This window comes from Bombyx mori, chromosome 9 (assembly GCF_030269925.1).
Source record: "Bombyx mori chromosome 9, ASM3026992v2".
In the NCBI taxonomy this organism is placed as follows: Eukaryota; Metazoa; Arthropoda; class Insecta; order Lepidoptera; family Bombycidae; genus Bombyx; species Bombyx mori.
The window spans coordinates 12,820,723-12,842,903 of record NC_085115.1 but is presented as its reverse complement, the minus strand read 5'-3'; the positions used below and the strand labels follow the sequence as shown (position 1 = coordinate 12,842,903).

The window sequence follows — 22,181 nt, the reverse complement described above, 5'->3', positions numbered from 1 at the left end:
ATACTATTTGCTTCCGAATTAATACCGATACAGTTACTAACTATTCGAGGTAACGGTAATTATCCTCACGACGTACGTGGTAACATTGGGTGATGCGCAGAGACTCTAAAAACATTAACGGAGGAAAACTAGGTCATGCTGATTATATACCCAAATATTCCACTAAAACGTTACATAGCCAATGACCCGAATGAATCCCAAGCCTAGAGCTCCTAAATCTTATTTCTGCCAACAATATACACACGAGACAAGGATAAGTATGTACATAGCCCGAATGCCAAATATCTTAACAAAGACCACGGACTCTGAGCCCGAATCACCGGGTACACTATTTTAGGGCCAAGACCAGCGAGACATCACAATTACAATCCCCTATCATGGAAAGAAGTGAGTCGTTTATTCTAAAACCTTACTTTGTTTTGCGCTCACATACTATAACATGCATACATAACTTAAACTTAAAATTAATGAAATGAACAAAAATATTGAAATTATCGTAATCTTGATCATTATTATAATTTGATTAGAATTTGATTGAAACCTAAACCAAAAAATGGTTTAATATTCATCGGAAACATTATAAGGGATTGGTGAAAACTATTGTCTGAAAAATAAAGGTCTCTTAAGACTATTCGCGTGCCACGTATTGTCCTTTAATTGTACTATGTATGTGGCGGTAGCAGCCATCACAGAACACAAGATATTTGACAGATGACTGAATCTCGCTTACGCTTATCGCATTTTCAAGATAAGCCTGCATATATAAAGTTCCGAACAACATTCGGACCGTCGGTCTACCGAGCAATATCACCCGCTCGGTGGAATAACTTTCCTTTGTCATATACCTACATGTATATCAGAAACTTTGCGGTACTAATAAGAATTGTACCAAGTTTCGTCGCAATAGGATGAATATTTTTTATTTTGTTTTTTTTATAATACAGATAAAAAGAAAATTTACATAATATTTGGCGTGATAAACATTTGCTTTAAAAAGTATTCCCTTTGTTCCTGTGTAACAAAAATCAGTGCCTTTTTATGTTGGCTTAAATCACGTGGCCAAAAAAGAAAAGTATAGTTGACAAATATTTCGATTACTAAACATTACGAGTGCTTAAACATATGTACTTGTGTCGGTAATAAAAATGAAAACGTTTCAAATTTAAACAATAAATCGTTAATACGCTACGCAAGCAAATTTGTCAGCTATAAAAAAAGCTTTTAAAATAATCACTTCTGCGCTTAATTTTATGACGTAATAGCGTCATAAAAACGTATGTTTTTTTAATTACAATTTTACGCACGTTCAAGTTTAGTAAATGTAATAAGACGATTTTCTTCGGTTTTCACGAGTTAAAAAAGTATCCGAAATACATAATAACCGTCCGCTTAACACTATTTTTCGTGTGATCGTCTCATCACATCAATAACAATAAAAAAGGCCATTGGAAATTTAAATCTTGTACTTTAGTGACGTGAAATAAATCATGAGCCATAAATAACATAAATGATCGCTTGCAAACTGGTTTAAAGTTCTTTAAAAAACTTTTAAAGTGACATAATAAGTAGTTACGTAAACAGCTTCTTAACTAACCGGTCAATGTCCTTTTACATTTTTACGATAGTTCATACTATTTTATGACATTCGTAAAACTAATTAATAATGGTACATTGTACATGCACCTCTGAGAATAAAAATAATGAGCAGAAATTAATTTTAGTTTTCTTTAAAATGATGATTTATTTTCATTGTTACAGATTGTGTGATACTTTCCAACTGAAACTGAAATATCACAGATTACATGACAAACTAAGTTTATTATTGAATTCAATATCATACACAGACCAGAACGTTAATTAGCACAAATAAAAAACATAACAAAAATATTAATTTTATAACATCTATCTTTAAAAAAAACTTCAAAATCTGTCAGATTTTTACCGTCAATAGTACCATATAAAGTCTCCTACGTAATCTTATCTTCTTTGTACGCATGTAAGCTAGTAGGTAAGAATCCCGTTCTTCCCTCTAAACTAGTCTGTCCAGTCGATCAGAAACCACTATCGATCCAACACTAAAGTTAGTGCTAAGATACAACATTTATCCCAAATTGACACAATGATTCTTATCTCAATAACAATCAGTTGTTAAAACAAAAAAAGAATTTCAACGCAAACTCTACAGCACTTCAAAGCTTCCCTTCAATCATAAACCGCCAGAGACTTTTCAGTCTGACAACACGTTTTTGTTCCACTGTCTTATCAAAAAACAGTTGACTCTGGTTTAAATAATTTCGACATCATGTTACACGATGAACCGCAGAATACACGGTGTAATGGCACGTACCTCGAGATATCGCCGTCCAAATCGAACCACTTTACGTCCGTCAACATCACATCTAATACGTGAAGCAAAAACTTTGTATCCCCTTTTTACGAAAATTGCGCGGACGGAAGTATGAAAGGAGGAGACAGAGGGTATGAAATTTTCCACACTTATAGGGAATATAGAGAAGAAGTCCACAATGCAATTTTTTTTTTAAATTATGCTTAAAAGATACATTAAATCAATAAAGAAAACATTACACACACTACCATGTATTTGACACACACCATGCATACTATTTACTTATTGTAAAATTTTGTTCTTAACGTCTGTGGTCAAATTGAGAATAGATTAAAATATTGTTTGTTTTCATTAATATATTTCTGTCTTGGCGTTGAAAATACAATCTTAATAGTGTACAAACTTACAATTCCAATTAATTATAGTCAAATTTCCACTACTGCGGGACCTCTAGTTATGATAAACAGTCCCAAAACCAAACTCAGTACAAATTTTACTGCACGAAGCGATAAATTATTAGCAGTTAATAAAACAAAGCTCGATATACCTCAGAATATTAACAGCAAAACGTTTATTTGTTCAATGCGTTATATCCAACCGTTAAGTGCTAACACCGATAGAAATTTAGATCGCGATTTTCAGGTCATCCTAGTTGCAAAGATGAGTAATTCATAGATGTGTTGATATCAGAGGTTAATGCACTAGCTCCTACAGAACGTTGCGTGGTTCCATTAACTGTAAGCACGCGATTTTTTACACACAACGTGCGCCATATTTTTTTGCTCTTTTGCAAAATTATCGATATCGTTGTATTGCATGCGATAGTTTTTTTTTTATTTCGTTCGATTTGTGTTTTGTTTTCAATTACATATACTTTCGTTCTTCTGAAATGTGGATCTGTTTTCATTAACAGTAGCATTTTAGATTAGAGTATAGAATAAATGTCAATAGAGTAATTTAATGGAGAACATTCGACGCTATCAAGTCAATACTTAATGTCATTATGTCGGTGTATTCATGACATGTTTTTTTCATTTCTATTACATAACAAACCCTTCAAACCGAAACGCATTACTGCTTCACGGCAGAAATAAGCAAGGTGGTGGTACCTACCCGCGTGCACTCACAAGAGGTCCTACCACCAGTAATGGTTTTTTTTTTTTTTTTTTTTTTCCACAGGAGAAAATCGCCGGATCCCCACCCGCGCGGCAGGTGGGGTATGTGGGAGTTGAACCTCACTAAAAACTCCTGCCGCTCACAACCGGCGCCCTACCTCGGACCGGGCCGGAGCCCAGTCGGGGCTATTGAAACGGCGGGACAGGGTTGACGCAGAGCACATTACATCCATCCCACCGTCCCACGGACGCCGGACCGGTGGCCGCCAGCGAAACGACCACCGGTTCCCTCGTTCAGCGGGCCGAGAGCCCGCTTTGATGGCGCCGCGTTACACCTTCCCCCAGAGCGGTCGGGGGAACGCGGTCTACCATCACCCGGCTTCCTATTGTGGGTGAGCGTGCAGAGCACGCCACCCCTCGTCTGGGTCCCTCCCCGCACAAAACGGGTGGGACCCCTAGCTCTTAGGGGGCCAGGTCACGGATACGACCCCGGTCCCGACCCCCTGCCCGGCGGCGGCGGGTTTCTGCGTAGTGAGGAGAGCTTTCCCTCACTCGCCCCGCCGCCTCCTTCTGCGAGATGGTGCACTCGCAGAAGTCGAGCATAGCCTTCCATGACTCATCGCTGCCAAGCATCGACGCCACGACGCCAGGCAGCGACAAGTCAGGTCCTATCTTTGCGACCAGGACACGGCGCTGCACCTCCCAAGCGGGGCAGACAGCGAGCGTATGCTCCGCCGTGTCCAGGTCGTGTCCACAATGGTGACACCTCGTCGTCGGCTCAGCCCCTATCCGGCGCAGGTACTTCCCGAAGCATCCGTGCCCGGTCAGCACCTGCACCAGACGAAAGGTGAGACGTCCCTCGCCACGATTCACCCAGTCATCAAAGACCGGGTAAACCGCCTCGACGGTCCGTAGCCCCCACGTGGGGTTGGCCAATCGCCTCGACCACGACTCGAGCACGGACCGCCGAGAATGGGCCTTCCGCGCCCGCAGCTCACTCTCGGGGACACGCGCCACGCCCCGAGCACGAAGCTCGCTGCGCCACCGATAGTCGGCAGCGAGCGACTCCGCCTCCAGCTCCCATGGCGGCGTCCCCGCCAAAACACACGCCGCCTCGAAGGAGACGGTGCGATATCCGCGGATGACCCTGATGGCAACGGTGCGCTGCGGCCGGCGCAGGAACCGAGCCATAGTGGCCCGGTTGCGCGGCTCAGCCCACACAGGTGCACCGTACAGGGCCATCGATCGCACCACCCCCGCGTAGAGACGGCGCACAACCTGATCCGGTCCCCCAACATTCGGGAGCAGCCGGCTCAAAGAACCGGCCGTCCCCATCAATCGGGGGACCAGCTCCGCAAAGTGAGCACGAAAGGCCCACCGGCTGTCCAACACGAGGCCGAGGTACTTCAACTGCACCCCGACCCCTATCCGGACGCCTCCAACCACGATGTGGGTGTCAACGGGTGGCGCCCTCCGTGGCCCGTGAAACCACAGAGCCTCGGATTTATTGAGCGCCACGTCGAGACCCAGACTCCTTATCCTTCCGACCAGTAATGGTTTAGATGAATGTAACTCAATTTGGCTTTAAGTTAAACACCTTTCACACTACGTTTTGTAGTCAGTATTTAACATTAAATGACTTTTAAAAACATTATGTTTTAATCGTTCTAAATCTTCGTTCGTGTCCCCGTGCAACAAAAGGTCGTTGACTCCGTTTTTGCGATACGAATACTTTTTTCTCTGACTAATTTTCAATCAAGTTTTTATTAAAAAGAACCACTTATAGCCGAATCAGTTTCATATCGATTTAACGTCGAGATGAATTTGAAAAACGTAGGTACGATTAGAAAGCTAAGTAAATTGTCTCCTTAGAAAATAAGGTGACACTCTACAAAACTTGCGTACGCCCCGTGTTCGCTCACGTGGCCCGCACTAACTTGAACATACGTTTGTGGCGGTAGCTATCACACAAGATATTTGACAGATGCCTGAATCTCGCTTACAACATTTCCAAGATAAGATTGCATATATACCAGTTCCGAACAACAACATTTGGCGCCCACTGAGTTTCTCGCCGGATCTTCTCAGTGGGTCGCGTTTCCGATCCGGTGGTAGATTCTGCGAAGCACGGCTCTTGCTAGGGTTCGTGTTAGCAACATCGTCAGGTTTGAGCCCCGTGAGCTCACCTACTAGTTAAGGTTACGCTGGAATAGCCTCTCAAGGCAAAAAAAAAACAACAACATTTGTACTGAGCAATTACACTCGCTCGGTAGAAGATCTTCCTTTCGTCGTCAATTCCTACACGTTTATTTACCTCTAACAGATTGATTTTATCCACTAACTCTGCAAACATTCTGGGCGGAAAAACTTGGAATTGATTATTCATTGAATTTCTGCATACTTAAAATTTCGGGTGTCCAAATACTTAAACATATTTAAACTTAAAGCTATATATATTTTGGCTTACTTCCCCTTATGAGATTAATAAAAATAAGACAAAGCTACGTTAATTGGTGTAATTAGTGTAACAATCAATATAGAGCTACTTATTATCATCGATCTACGTATCGGATTGATCGTTTGATTATCGATATCTATGATCGGTATGAGATAGCCGCTTATGATTAAATAGGCGTTACATATCAATACAATATCTGATGCAGCAAAAACATTAAACAGATCTATCAAGAAATCATATTATGATGAGGCACTCTGTACCTATTTAGGCAGGATGGTAGTATTAGCTCATACGGACTTACTATTAAATTACATTATTACATACACTCTCTAGTAAATTCTTTAGCCATTTACGACACGAGCAGGAAGAGATGCCATTCTAAGGCGACCCCATACAACCAAGTAAATCGCATAATGCACTTCTTCATACTAACTTTTCCAAAAAGTATTGATGTCAGTCAGGCGGTCAGTTATTGAGCTAGTGAGTTACGAGCCTAATAAACTTACACTATGGATAAATTAAGTCAACCTCCGTCAATAAGGTGAGAAAAATCCGTAAATATTTTACGTCAATAACTTGTCAGATTATAAAACTATGTCATTCCATATTCGTCACAGTAGCACAGATACGGCCCACGTTATTACAAAAAAGCACGGTACATGACGTGTCCTAACGTATGGGCGAACGAAAATCATGGCTTGCATAAAGCTTGTTCCATAAAAGGAAAAATGAGTGTCAAACAAACTGCCTAACGAACCGCTATCAAAATCGAGAAGCCAGTATAACTAATAACAACTCTTCGCGTTTTATTTGTGAATTACCACCAAACGGTTTTAATACAGAACAGCATGTCAAAATGACCGCACAAACTCCACAAAATGTAGCTGGATGCGATTGCAAAATAAGCAACAAACTAGCAATACAATGTCCATAATCAAAATCCTTGCACAGTTCAGTAATAACAATCTATTCCTTCTAATGAAGATTACTAAAACCCTATTATACCATTAGCCACATGTGACATCACCCGTTGCCGCTACTGGTTAGATTTCGATAAAGATAATGAAAAAATATTTTTTTTTTTTAATTAGTAAATTAAATTTATATACATATATTAAAATAAATAATTAATTAAATTAAATTATTTATTTAATAAATAATAATAAAATATTCGATTCGTTTCGATAATGCTATACTTTATCATCTACTATAACGCGCGATCTACTATAACACGCGACATGCTATAACGCGCGACCTACTATAATAATGCACGATCTAGTACAGTCTTTCCCAAAGTGGGCGATAACTGTCTGATGAACTCATCTTTTTAATACTTCACTATTAAATTTTATTGCCTTTTGTTTATTTAACTTTTACACTAAACACTATATTGCAAATTACCCGAACACAACAATGGCGGAGAATTTTAGGTGCGTGAGAGCAGACGTAGACACTAACGCGCATGCCCACTTGTCAGTACCCAGGGAGGAAAAGTTACACTTGCGTCCCTGTACAGCGTGAGGAAAACCGAACCTTCGACGTAGGCAGGAGAAAAAAAAATTCTCACATAAAAATATATAAAAATCACCTTATCCGAAATTAGTGCTTCATACGGAAGCTAAAAAAGCCTAGCGATGATCATTAAATGTGACTAGATCGCGAAATGGCCTCGTTTGAGGTTACCATCGAACTCAGGTGATGGTGAAGTTCGTTGCCCTTCGTTTCATTATTGGGTCGAACAGTGGCCGACATAAAAGACATGAGTAATGAAATAATTATCTGTGGTCATGAATGCTTTAAATTGCTCTAATTAATTGTACCGGGTAAAATTATTGATTAATTAACATTGTTTTCTGTCTGTAAATTCAATTAGTGGCTTGTAATATTGAGTCAATTTTCCAAAATGTATTTTGAAGCATTTGAAATGAAGCAGCGAACACTAGTTCTAGTAACGTATATGTAACTAGCTGAGTCCTGCGATGTTACCTGCGGTTATTATCGTACCGCGGGTGATGCCGCGGGGCGAAGCTAGTCTAAAAAAGTAGGCCTATATCATCAGCTACCTATCAGTGAAAGTCCCATCAAAATCGGTCCAGCCGTTCCAGAGATTAGCCGGAACAAACAGACAGAAATTATAAAAGAAGAAAAGAAAAGAAATTATAAAAAATGTTATTTTGGTGTATGTACCGTATATATATTCAGATGCATGTAGTAAAAAGCGGCCATTTCAATATTACAAACAGACACTCAAATTTAATTTATATGTATAGATTAAGGGATCGGGGAAATGTTGCCCGACACTTGTATCCCTAGGATATTTGTGTAATTTTCTAATAAAATACTTATTAGAATCAACGTTTCATCACTTTCTCAACATTCTAAGCTCACGATACATCTATGAAATAATAAAACATACTAAAAACAGACGACAAGAAAAATCAACATTAGACGCAATGCTTTATAATGCATCTAAACAAACGTCTACAAAAGTATTGAAAACCGTTCCCAATATTGTAGTTATTCCAATATTAGGGTCATCCACATAGACATTTCGTTCTATGGAGTGAAAGTTGCTCTAGAACAATAATAAGTTATAATCTGCCCAAGCTTTAGCGCAACATCGTTATATAAGGCGTGTAGAGATATAATAGCAACTATTAGTCAACTATATTGGCTGTACTAAATTGAAACACAGTAGATGGATAATTGTTTAGTGTAACATTGTTTAGTGTCTGCAACTAATCTAGAAAGTTGATATTTGACACGAGATTCACCAACGTCATGGAAAGCTAACAGTTTTTTACTGCATACATGAAGATATCCCTTCAAACGAAGCTCAGAACATATATATTGCAATAAAATAATGTCATAAAGAGAGAGAGAGTTAGACAGAGAAAGAATATACTTTACTACTTACTTTACATTTAAAAAAAAACAATAAGAAAAACAGTCAACATGTGGATTCATTAGTACAATAGGCGGTCTTATAAGAGTATACTTTGGTATTATAAGAGACTTGACGGCTATGACAAGAATTCGTGTAGTGATATTATATAGTAGAGCAGAAATACTTGTAAGTAACTTCATGTAAGACAGCGAATGTCCCAGGCAAGAGTCCACGTTAATGAATCAAAAGTCTACATAATCCTGCCGCTAATCAAGCTCTATTATAATTTCAAGGGAACCTAAAGAAAATTTAGTAAAGTGCATATTACAATGTTTTTGACAAAGACTGTGTATGACTTTCGTCGGTATTATAGTTTCTAGAGTACCAGAAACAGCGTCATGTCACGCGACCAATTGCAATAACTTGTAAGAGTACACGTATCATCAATCTAATTATTGCTTTATGCGAGCTCTGTAATTGCCTATATTTATTAGAAGATATTTGGGATGGGCCCTCGAATAGTTTAGCGGCACGAAATGTATTTCGCGGATTCGTTCATTGACTGTCAATATTTGACGGTATTATTAAGAAAATCTAAATTATTGGTGATGTTTATTTTTAATATTGTATTATAACACGTACGTGTTATTGTTTTTTTTTCTTCGATTTACTGGTGGTAGGACCTGTTTTGAGTCCGCGCGGGTAGGTACCATCGCCCTGCCTATTTCTGCGGTGAAGCAGTAATGCGTTTCGGTCTGAAGGGTAGGGCAGCCGTTGTAACTATACTGAGATCTTAGAACTTATATCTCAAGGTGGGTGGCGCATTTACGTTGTAGATGTCTATGGGCTCCAGTAACCACTTAACACCAGGTGGGCTGTAAGCTCGTCCACCCATCTAAGCAATAAAAAAAAAACAACCATCTTTTTTTTTCGCCGCTTTACTGTCTGAAATTATCATATAACTGGTATATCTTTAACTAAGTAAAATACATTGAACGCGATCAATTTCAAATCAGTTTTTAAGAAAAGTTTTGGTCTCAAGTGTAATTGGGGACGCCTTTCGCTTTGTGATATAAATGGGCCCCGATAACCACTTAACACCAGGTGGCCCGTGTACTCGCTCAGCCGTCCACGAAATAAAAAAATACTATGCACATATACGCATATCTGTTTCTGTGTATTAAATGTAATTATTAACGTTCAGAAAGCTGTGAGATGTTCATTCTATAAAATTCGTTCTTGTTGTGAAGAATATTTTAAGATTTCCGAACATAATATCAGCACTTAATTATTGTTTATAATAAAAACGTAACTGCTCAGAAATTTCTGTGCGACTAATCTAAGAACAAACAACGATTATGTACTCACTTACCGTTAAACCAACTGGCAAACACTAAAATTACAAGATAAAGGAATGTTTGTTATCAGAAATATGAAGTCAACTATTACTTTGCTGCAAAGAAATTTTACTGTCGTCGTTTAGATTTTGGGTACTTGTTTTTTTTTTTTAATTAAGCGGGTATCATTACGCCGAAATCGTCTTAATTTTAATCGACTTCAAAAAAACAAGGAGGATTTAGATTCCAATTTTTAATATGAGTTACCTCAGCACTGCAAAGTAGTTGAACCGATTTTGATAATTCTCTTAATATTATTAAATTTTGAAAGCCGACGCTTTTCATGTGGGACCATTTTATCAAGATCTGAGCAATAGTCTTTGAAGTATTGTTAATAACGCATATTTACTAACATCGACTCACACTAATGATATTCTCTTTTTATTTTGTTGAATTTGGTCTTTTCAATAAAAAAATTGTATTTATGAATTTAAATTAAAATCATTAAAATTAATTATTTAATATCGATTAGTTAAAAATAAAAAAATAATGTTTCAATCTCATCGCTATAAACATTTTAGCTCATCACGAATGAGATTCTTACAGAAACTGTGCTTGCAACCGCCTTGCCTACTTTTGCGGTAGGCAGCGGTTTGGCTCTGCCCCTGGCTTTGCTGAAGTCCATGGGCGACGGTAACCACTCACCATCAAGTGGGCCGTATGCTCGTCTGCCTACAAGGGCAATAAAAAGAAGAAAAAAAACTAAAAAAATTACTGAGAATGTTTGATGAAGTAAATATTATTTTCTTTATTGTAATATGTAGGTACTTAAAGATGCAAAAAGACACATCTCTAAGAACCTATTTAAAAATTCACGATAAAATTTGAGGATAAGCTTAAATTCAAATATCATACCAGATAGTTCGATTCAGTAGAAATGCTGTGGATAACTGTTAAATCTTTACGTTTCAAGCGAAATGCTAGTCGATTAGAATGGAATTTTCACTAAACTGCGAATTATATTAACAATTCAATTAGGCTTTCGAAATAGTTATTAAAAATATTCACAAAATGCCTAATGTTTATACTAACGATATATATATACTGAAGTGGCAGTGGGCAGGCCATATAAGCCGTAGGACTGACGATCGCTGGAGCAGACGGGTTCTCGAGTGGAGATCGCGCAGCGGGAGACGTAACGTGGGACGCCCCCTGGCTAGATGGTGCGATAGCCTCCGCACGGTGGCCGGCAAGAAGTGGATGAGGAGAGCCGCAGACCGGGCTCAGTGGTGTGGATTGGGAGAGGCCTATGTCCAGCAGTGGACGACTGTGGGCTGCTGATGATGATGATAATGATGATGATACTAACGATAACTAAGTATCTAATAAATAAAATTAATGTTTGTGTTTGTCCGATCGTGATCTACGCTTTCAAGTTTCTTGTCAGATAGAAATGGAAAAGTTTAAATATATGATGTCACTTCAGGCTAAGTTTTTGTCATAATAGCTTCAAAGTAGCATAGTGGCGCGTGAATAGACTTTACAGATGATTTTCATACGCTGTTTTTCATACATTTATTCCCGTTTTTTTTTAAACTCATTGATAAATTTTAGATCTGAAGTCTATCTTAGTTCGCGCTTCCTCTCTTAAAGACTGTAATGACTTTCAATTAAAAATAAAGATTATTGTTTACATTTTCAATAAGCCCTTAAAAATTTGTTGATCTTGCACCGTGATAACGTAATGTGTTATCACATGCCAAAAGAATTGAATCCAGGCAAAGACAATTAACCTCTATGGAAAAATTATAGATAAAGAATCGTCCTGACCGGAAAATCTGTGTTAACAACGTAACAAAAACATATTTGTTTTATACTTTTTCGACTAAGGATCGCTAACCATCGATATAAGAAAACATTTGAAGAGGAACAACAATAATTGTGAAATCGAATTTCCCAGAACTGCTAAATTTATTTTTGAAGTCGGTGTTTGCAATCGAATCCAATTTTATATTAATATAAACAGTATTAGTAACAGTGTTAATGGCCTCGTTAAATCTGCTTTTATATGAAATGGGCCAGACGTTGAATGCAGGTGGGAATACGATTGCTAGTTTATAAAAGACTTTATTGCCTTTCATATAATTTAACTGGTTCTATAACTGAAATTGTTTTTTTATAAAGAAGATTTTACTGGTAGTAAGACCTCTTGTGAGTCCGCGCGGGTAGGTACCACCACCCTACCTATTTCTGCCGTGAAGCAGTAATGCGTTTCGGCTTGAAGGGTGGGGCAGCCGCTGTAACTATACTTGAGACCTTAGAACTTATATCTCAAGGTGGGTGTTGCATTTACGTCGTAAATGTCTATGGGCTCCAGTAACCACTTAACACCAGGTGGGCTGTGAGCTCGTCCACCCATCGAAGATATATAAAAAAAGTCCCATGGCAATCTCAGAGATGAAGTAACAAAAAAAACTTCACCGTGTCAAGTGATCCTTCCCAAAACTACGTTTATATCTTAGCTCAGACGATGAATAAACGTAAGATAAAAAGACAAGTCAATTCAACAATGGATTAACTCAGTGTAGTATAAAAGTGGGACAAGCTAACAGATACTATCAAAGTTTTAGATAAGCGCATAAATAACTGGTGAACAATGATTTTTGGCACTGAAGACCTACCACATTAAATTATGACAAAGTCTGAATATCTCGTAGAATTATTCATTTTATTGTATCCACGAATTAAGATATTCTTTGATGTATCTAATTAAATAGTACAGCCAAGTATTTACCTATACACTTAGCTACAAATACTATTTTTATTAATAGACAATATAAACTGTACTGAAAAATTACATAGCGGTTACTATTGAACAGTTCTAGAGACTAATGCATTCTAATAAATATCTAAATAAAAAAATGATTGTTTGTTTATTGAAGCACTGCACTGCAGTGAAACGATGGCATGCTTATTCGTATTTTGCACTCAATTACTGAATTAATGACATTCAGTTTTTTTTTTTTTTTTTATTTCCCTTGTAGGCAGACGAGCATACGGCCCACCTGATGGTAAGTGGTTACCGTCGCCCATGGACTTCAGCAATGCCAGGGGCAGAGCCAAGCCGCTGCCTACCGCTTAATACTCTCCACAAGCCTCGTTTGAAGAAGGACATGTCATAGCGCTCGGGAAACACCGTGGAGGGGAGCTCATTCCATAGCCGGATGGTAATGGTTCGGTGCACTGCAGTTCTCTGACGACAGATACAAAATTTAGTACTTTCTTGAATGACAAAACGATTCTATGATAACTACATATTTTATACTAGCGACCCGCCCTCGCTTCGCTTCGGAAACTGTAATTTATTATTGATTTCTCCACGATTTAACGGATGTTATTATACATATAAACCTTCCTCTTCAATCACTCTATCTATTAAAAAAACCGCATAACCGTTGCGTAGTTTTAAAGATTTAAGCATACACAGGGACAGACATAGGGACAGAGAAAGCGACTTTGTTTTATACTATGTCATTGTAGTGATGTGGACCATAATCGACAAATTTAATACTAACAAAAGCGTAATGAGGGGTCGTTCTTGGAACACAAATAAAATAATCGACAGCAAATGTTTTTTGCTAACATCCGTTCCAGGAAGAGTAATGTTTTCCAGAAAAATCTGCCAGATCCGTATCGCGACTCATGATCACTACATTTGCATACGAGGTTTTCGTAGTCACGGATGACTGGGAATGACGGTAATTATAAAATGATTACGAATTAAAAGTGTGAGACTTTTTGGCGGGAACGCGAGGAGTGAAGTTGTGTGATTTGTTTTATTTTGTCTATTTAGTGTTTCTTCAGGTTTAAATGTGTAATAACGGTGGTTTATTAACAGTTTAATATCTGTGAAAGTGTGGGAAAATAAAACATAGCCGCTGGACGCAACTTTTCGGGATCCTCCAAAAAGTCCACTGAAAATCTTAGCAAATGACCACCGTTTTACTAAGATTATATTTCATCCCATATCATCTCATTCATTTCATTTCACTCCATATTATTATTTTTCATAAAAATAAGAATATAAATTAAAATAAGACATGACTTAAAGGACTTAGCTACCAGGTCATAAAATCCCTTAAAAAAAAAAACCTCCCGCTAAAACCTCAAAGCTTACTAACTAAAAACTTATAACGCAGTTTATTTAAGTCGTCGCAGAAATGAAGCTGTAATGAGTGGTATTAATTAAACATAGTTGCCAACATTAATAGTGTAACCCTTGAGAAATTTCGCACGTTTAATAATTGACGGCTCGTACAATTTACATCGGTAGAGCATAGGACAAACACATATATTTGGTGTTTACACTACATTCAAAAATTTAAATCTTACACGAACGTTTTGAAAATTATAAATTCGTATTCTCTTGGGAGCCGTTTGACACGAGGTTTTTTTTTATTGTATTTCGACATGCGAGCTCATTTTGATCCGTAATTGAATTCCGAAATACTAATGGTATTATATAAATTTAAACTTCACTTTACACTGGAGACTACAGGTTTTTGACAAAAATAGGCCAGGTCATCATCATCTTCATCATCATCAACAGCCCACAGTCGTCCACTGCTGGACATAGGCCTCTCCCAATCCACACCACTGAATCCGGTCTGCGGCTCTCCTCATCCACTTCTTGCCGGCCACCGTGCGGAGGTCATCGCACCATCTAGCCAGGGGGCGTCCCACGTTACGTCTTCCGCTGCGCGGTCTCCACTCGAGGGCCCGTCTGCTCCAGCGATCATAGAACTCATATATAAAGCTACGCGATCTAAGATCAATAAAAAAAAGATCACAGCTTAAATTCGAAGAAAACAAGATTACTTTTTAGTACAAAACAAATTTTATTTCACATCTGCTGTGTTTCAGATTTCGCTTCTCGTATTGAGCACGCAATAATGGCTAATCAAACGTGTTTTCCCTACGATTATACGTACTTTATGAACAGATCACAAAGTCAATTCAATTTTTATTTAATTTTTTATGCTACAAATAATTTCATAGTAATATTAGTTACATACATGCCTTCTACGATTCTTCTTTTGTTTAACTTTTTTGACAATTTACATTGTCGTTTACGCAAAAGTAATCTATGTATGCAACTTGATTACCCCCTTACCAATAATCATGAGCGACAGTAACTTAATGTTAACCACGGCAAGACTATTGACATTCTGAGGAGGAAAAAAAAGAAATTTCTATGCATGCATTATATACATAAAAAAAACCTTGAAATTGTCATATTTTTACAGGATTTCTCTGATACTGCCGCTACTAAAATTATAAGAGAACACACATATTAAGTCTTTTTAGATCATTTATTTCATCATTAATAGGTTTTGACAATTCATTCTCCATCCAAGCTATTCGATTGTGGAATGCACTTACTAGCTGCAGTGGGGGGTGCCATAACTTTAAACTGCTTCACAATAATGATGAACATTACATATCTGTTCAGTGCTGTTTGTCTATAATCGTAAATTTAAAAAAAATTCCTTTAGCATTCTGTTGACTTATTATATGTATATATTATTATATATTTATACATACCTACATAATATTTGTTTGTATATTGGTACGTAAGTAGTGACTACATATTATATGTTTATTCATTTTCAATAATGTGCGTAAAGGTTAGGTCTCTTTAGTTGATTATCGACTTATAATTGAGTCGTCTATTATCAAAGGTGGCAATCTGTGCATTTGGACAAAAAAATGTTATTGATATGTCAATACAGATTGATTTGAATATAATCCTCTCCTTCAAAGAATTCGGTTCAAAACCTGCATTAAATAAAGTATTAACTTAACCTGTTATTTATCTAAGATGTCGTTCAGAAGAGTTTTGTGACTGCTAATGGAATACAAAGTCAATAATTCGTTTTTCTGATTTACCAATAATTGTCCAAAAGTCACATTGCCGGCTTTGATAATAGTCGACTCAATTAATGTCTCAGAAATACATAATTATAATCTTCAAACTTCAACTTAACTACCTTCACACGCATCTTACCTTACCACAACAAAAACATTTACGAACACCTCAAAGAAATAGCATAAACAATATTTTTAAAACAATTCAAAAGCAAATTTGCACACCATTACTCATGAAAGAAAAGTAATTATTCACGCTAATTACGTAGGGCACAGGTGCAGAAACTTTAAAAGTTTTTATCCGTCTGTCCTTGGCAAAGGTAACATCGCTAAGTGCCACGGCTGATGACCTTCGCCAGAGGTCACGACAAACCGGCATAATTTAAGCCTGGCAACAATTTAAACTGTTCTTTTAACATGCAACCAATGGTTATTGCCACTTCCAAAATGTGACTTGTCTTGAGAACCTACCGATGATTACCTACGTGTAATCACAATTTAATTTTAAACAATTGCTGGATAGTTGTTCACCGCGTTTTGTCGTATTTATATTGTGTAGGTATATACCGACACAGTGGCAGGTACAAAATTAACCTTATAACTTATTACGTTATTATGTAACTCCATACAAAAATAGCACTGTGTATCGTATAGTTTCAGTAATAAAAAGTCAAAGTGTTAAAACATTAATTGCTTACTCTTGAAACATTTTATGAATATAATAATAAATACATCGCCCACAAATGCGGTTTGCTTCTACACACTGAAAAAATGTAGGTTATGGTTTTACGTGACCTATTTAAGGTTTATGTTTTCTGTTATTTGCTTACGTTAACAGTACGAGTAAGATACGATTTTACGTAAGCGCGTGTCGTCACTGAGCGTGGGGATACTTGGCGACTGAATCAATGAAATTCAGATTAATTTGTAGAATAGGAATTTCTACGTACTAGACGTCCCGCAGTAGTCGAAATTCGACTATAATTAATTGGAATTGTAAGTTTGTACACTATTATGATTGTATTTTATACTTCTATAATCACAAATTTCGCCAAGACTACAATATAAAAAATATATAACAAAGACAAACAATATTTAATCTATTCGCAATTTGACAACAGACGTCAAGAACAAAAGTTTGATAATAAATAGTATGCGTGTGTGCGTCAAATACATGGTATGTAGTGTGTGTAATGTTTTCTTTATTGATTGAATGTATCTTTTATGCATTATTTAAATAAAATATTAGCATTGTGCACTTGTTCTCTATATTCTCTATAAGTGTGGAAAATTTCATACTCCTCCGTCCGCGCAATCTTCGTAAAAAGGGATACAAAGTTTTTGCTTCACGTATTAATATATAGATTTTGAAGAATCTCTACGGATTTCGTTTTCGAAGTTCTACGCATAGTCGCAGGCGTCATTCAATGGCGGACCAATGTAAGCAACTAGCGTAATCGGAATTTAATTTAATTTCCTTTTGCTTTATCAAGTCGCAACGATTTTTATTTATGGCCGTTTTGTATTTTCGTTTTCATATTACAATTTGTTTTATATTACGTGCCTGGCGTCTTCTATCCTTGAAGATGTCCTCGCTTTGTAGGCCTTGCCACGAGTAATCAGCAAGGATCAGTGATAGGTTTAAAGCTAGGGAAAAGGACTTAAGTTAAAAATTTACATCAATCAAGGACTGATGACAATACAATAATTATATCGTGGGCTAAGCGACATTTCACTTAATACGCGAAATGTAAATCTTTGCAATTAAAATTCCGTTTTTTTTTTTATTGCTTAGATGGATGGACGTGCTCACAGCCCACCTGGTGTTAAGTGGTTACTGGAGCCCATAGACATCTACAACGTAAATGCGCCACTCACCTCGAGATATAAGTTCTAGACTCCCAAGAGGTTCTACCACCAGTGATTCAATTTGAATTGAATTTGAATTTTGGTGCTAGCATCAAGAATTCAATGTTTTTAATTGAAAGTCAATTAACTTTACCTTGTTCAAATAGCCGAAGAACTTTTTTTGTTATGATTTTTTTTCCAAATTTTGAACTTTTCAATGGACCTCCTGTAATAATGCAAAAATGTCGCTTAAACCAAACGGCCTCTCACCCCTCGATATTATCTTAGTCTAAAATCCTGAACAGGGTCATTAGGATTTGCTATTTAAGCTGATTTTTTGATGTGTACCTAAATTTTGTGGTAGGCAACGGCTTGGCTCTGCCCCTGGCACTGCTGAGGTCCATGGGCGACGGTAATCACTCGCCATCAGGTGGGCCGCGTGCCTGCCTGCATGGGCAATAAAAAAATATATATTTATTATTATTGTCATATATAAGATGGTCAATAACTTGACAGTTGATATGACGCTACAAAAGAGAGTTGATCTCATCTATGGTTTCAAAATCGCTCGGTACAGTAACCTTATGATGGATCCAGTTATGCACAAATAACGTATGACTTCACGGTTAGCGCCTTGAAATTTATAAACGTTTATATTTAACTGGAAGGCGATCACCATTACAAACATAACAATTAAAAGTAAATATTAATTGAACAAGCTACTTACCACAACATAAAATTTCTACGGAATGTTTTTTGAAATCACTTGAAATATTTTTATGATCAAAGAAATCTTTTCATGTAGGTACTATTATTAGTTAAATAACTTTTGACGGCCAGAAACGTGGAAAAACATTAAAATTTACTCTGTCTGAACTTTGATCGGATAGTTTCAAATTTTAAGAAAAACTTTAACACAAAAAATCCGACTGGCGGGGCTTTTGTGAGTATTTTTGTGGGTTTCTGTGAGTTCGCTGTTCCGGGCTGTTTGCGAAGAGGATATGGAAAAACTATACCCGATCCTGTAAACCGAATGGTAGACAATCGACGTCGCCCAAAACGCGTCATTACGGATCCTTCCGATCCATTAACGGTGCTTTTAGGTACCGCAAGCACCGTTCACCATCCTCGTCGAACCCGTCGCTTGCGACAAAGCGCTCGACGAGCGAATTAACTCACAGACACAACCCACTGAGTTTCTCGCCGGATCTTCTCAGAGGGTCGCGTTTCCGGTCCCGTGGTAGATTCTGCGAAGCACTGCTCTTGATAGGGCCAGTGCTAGCAACACTCCGGTTTGAGCCCCGTGAGCTCACCTACGCGTTAGGGTGAAGCTGATATAGCCTTTCAAAGCTATTAGCATAGGTAGAGAAAAAAAAGGAAATGATGTTAACACTGTTTTGGATAAGATTTTAATAGAAAGCGACACAATTAAATTAAATAAAACAAAATGAGTTGAGACAAGTACAGACAAACTAAGGTTGACAATATTTTGCCGGTCGTCTTGGCGCGCGTCGAGGGCGTGTGTTTTCCGACTCAGAGAGCTCTGTCTCAGCGGGGAAGGGGAGGGTAAGGCGGCGGGTGGCGAGGGCGGTATCGCACGTTCGGATATTTGGTTCCGTTATAAAACACATTTCTTACTGGTGGTAGAGCCTCTTGTGAGTCCGCACGGGTAGGTACCACCACCTCGCCTATTTCTGCCGTGAAGCAGTAATGCGTTTCGGCTTGAAGGGTGGGGCAGCCGTTGTAACTATAATGAGACCTTAGAACTCATATCTCAAGGTGGGCGGCGGCATTTACGTTGTAGATGTCTATGGGCTCCAGTAACCACTTAACACAAGGTGGGCTGGTGAGCTCGTCCACCCATCTAAGCAGTAAATAAAAAAAACATTTAAAACAAAAATTTCCGTTCAAATTGCCATACAAAAAATCAAAAGGAATAAATAACAGACCCAAAATTAGATCTCGTATTTTTTTCCATAAATTCAAATACTATTTATATTGGCTGCAGAGCAGTGATATCTTACGCGTAGTTTTTCTTGCGTCTGTTCATTCGACTCTTGACGCAAATCACTAAATGAAAACCGAAATTAAACTCACTTTTAATAGGATGTTCAAGTGTCATGAGAATATCAAAATATTTATTGTTATTACAAAATGTGATATATGAAGAAACACATCATTAAACTTATCTAAACCTAATTCAAAATTGTGAGGCTTCAACTGTGTGCAAAAACACGTATCGCTCATATAATAAAGTAGATAACCGAATTTCAACAAATAATGAACACGTATTGACCACGAAAATCATAAGCTTCCCGAAACATCGGAAATTGTAAGACACAAATAAAAAACAACTCGAGATTAAACAGAGATACAGTTATTTAAAAACAAATACAGTAATTATATAGTTTTAATCATGTCGCACCTTTAGAATTGTAGAGACCCTTTTCGAAATTTTTGGATTTCGTCTTTAATTCAAACAATAGACCTAGAACGACCTTTTTCAGCGACTCTTAGTAATCAAATGACCAGAAGTAGCTTATAAAGGGACAAAGCTATCCATCGGTCTCTTTCACTCCGTCCCCTTCCTCTACGTTTTTTCGATTTGAGAACTTTAATCGATGTTTTCCAAAAAACCTTTTTTTTTTTGAGTTGGGTTCTTATAATTCTAAAGGTGCGATGTGTACGATTCGCGAAAACTAAAGGAAACACAAAATTACTCTCACGGTACCGTCATCCTGTCCATTTCTGCAACGAATCACTGACGACTTCCGGTTTAAGGGTGGAATAATCGATTTACAACACTTTTAAGACTTCAACCTAACGTTTCAAGGTTGGCGTCATTTATATCGCGAGTCGTATGTCGTATCACTCTTGTCAGAGCAGTCGTGGTTGCAGCATCATTGTTGTGGGCAGATGTTATGCGCCTCACGAGCAATCGCCACTCCTCCCGGTTTGTGGTGAGCCTGGTACACTCATGCAAACAGCCGCCAACTGCCGACTTGATTTGGTCGGTCCATCGCATGGGCACCCTTCCACGCCATAGGTCCCCGATCCTCCTCCTTGCGTCGTATTCCTCATTGCTGAGGGTCGTGACCACCCTTTTGTATCACCTTCGCACGCACGATCTTTCTCCATCCATTCTTGTCTCTGGCGGTGTGGAGGGCGTTGTGAAACGTGGAATCAAGAGCGGTGCGGATCTGGTCGGACCAACCGATCCCCGATAATCAGTTACCAAAAAGAAAAAGAAAAAAGGTTTCACATTTGTTTATATGATTCTGTAGTCCAGTGCTAAAGTTCAAGTTTGTTTATACACCCAGTGCTAAAGCTCGGATTGAACATTGATTTATAAAGTACGAACGTAATAACACGTAATCACGACACGCCATGACCTTCGGAGTTAATGCCGAAAGCGTACGCCTCTAAGCTTTCTTTTATTAAAGATTTGCCGAAACACTGGCCCGAATTTACAGGCTCTCTTAATGGATCCCAAAATTTTAATACATTTATCTCATTTAGTATTCATTCTTATTGATACTTCATGGTACATTGTTCTGACTGGTACTTTTTCATGTCATTCTGCTGACAAACATTATAGTTGTGATGAGATAAATAAATTACACATTTACGTGCTAATTTGTTTTATAATCATATAAATTTGATATTACAAACTAGCTTACCTAAATATAAAAAATCAATATTGGTATATTTTAAGGTTGTCGTGAAATATTTATCTGTGAATTTACAACAGAAATACTTTTATATAATAAGACTATAGATTATTTGATTGAGAAAGAATTATACCGTTCCTTTTTTACCATCAACATTAGAACTCTTCAACTAGTAGATTTTGATTTCTTGTACTTATATATACTATAGAAATGAGGCGTTTTATTGTCTCATCCCGCTTACGACAAACCACACCTACAAGTAATTTAGAATAAGTACTTTCTATCAGTCACCAAAGTAATGTTATGTGAGCAAACATTACGAACGTAATCAATAATTTAGTCTGTGCTCGAAGTCTCAGTAAACTTTCCAAGTGATGTGGATACACCTCTTAACATCGTGCTAGTGAGCTCATTGGCTACCACTTGATGTTCCTCTTTGCATCAATGCAACAGAATGAAAAAATCATTGATGGACAAAGTCCACGCGAAAACGTGATATCGCGGACTCAGTAAATATTAACACACAGACGCAAAAAAGTATTCGCGCTGTATTTGACACAAGTGACCACTTGTTTTTATTAACGACGTTA

The 22,181-nt window shown here is 37.6% G+C and overlaps 1 protein-coding gene and 1 long non-coding RNA gene across 5 annotated transcripts in view; one reads left to right on the top strand and one right to left on the bottom strand.

Annotated features, from left to right (window-relative positions):
* Positions 1-22,181, top strand: part of LOC101736201 (uncharacterized) — a 105,074-nt gene that overhangs the window by 52,792 nt on the left and 30,101 nt on the right. The gene's annotated exons all lie outside the window — the stretch shown is intronic.
* LOC119628866 (uncharacterized) lies at positions 15,498-16,965 on the bottom strand. Of its 2 annotated transcripts, none has more exons than XR_009973884.1 (2): positions 16,212-16,965; positions 15,498-15,666 (listed from the first exon to the last, which is right to left on the bottom strand). It is a non-coding gene; the product is annotated as an uncharacterized LOC119628866 (long non-coding RNA). The 2 variants fall into 2 exon arrangements; XR_005244989.2 differs by having other exon boundaries at positions 15,749-16,282.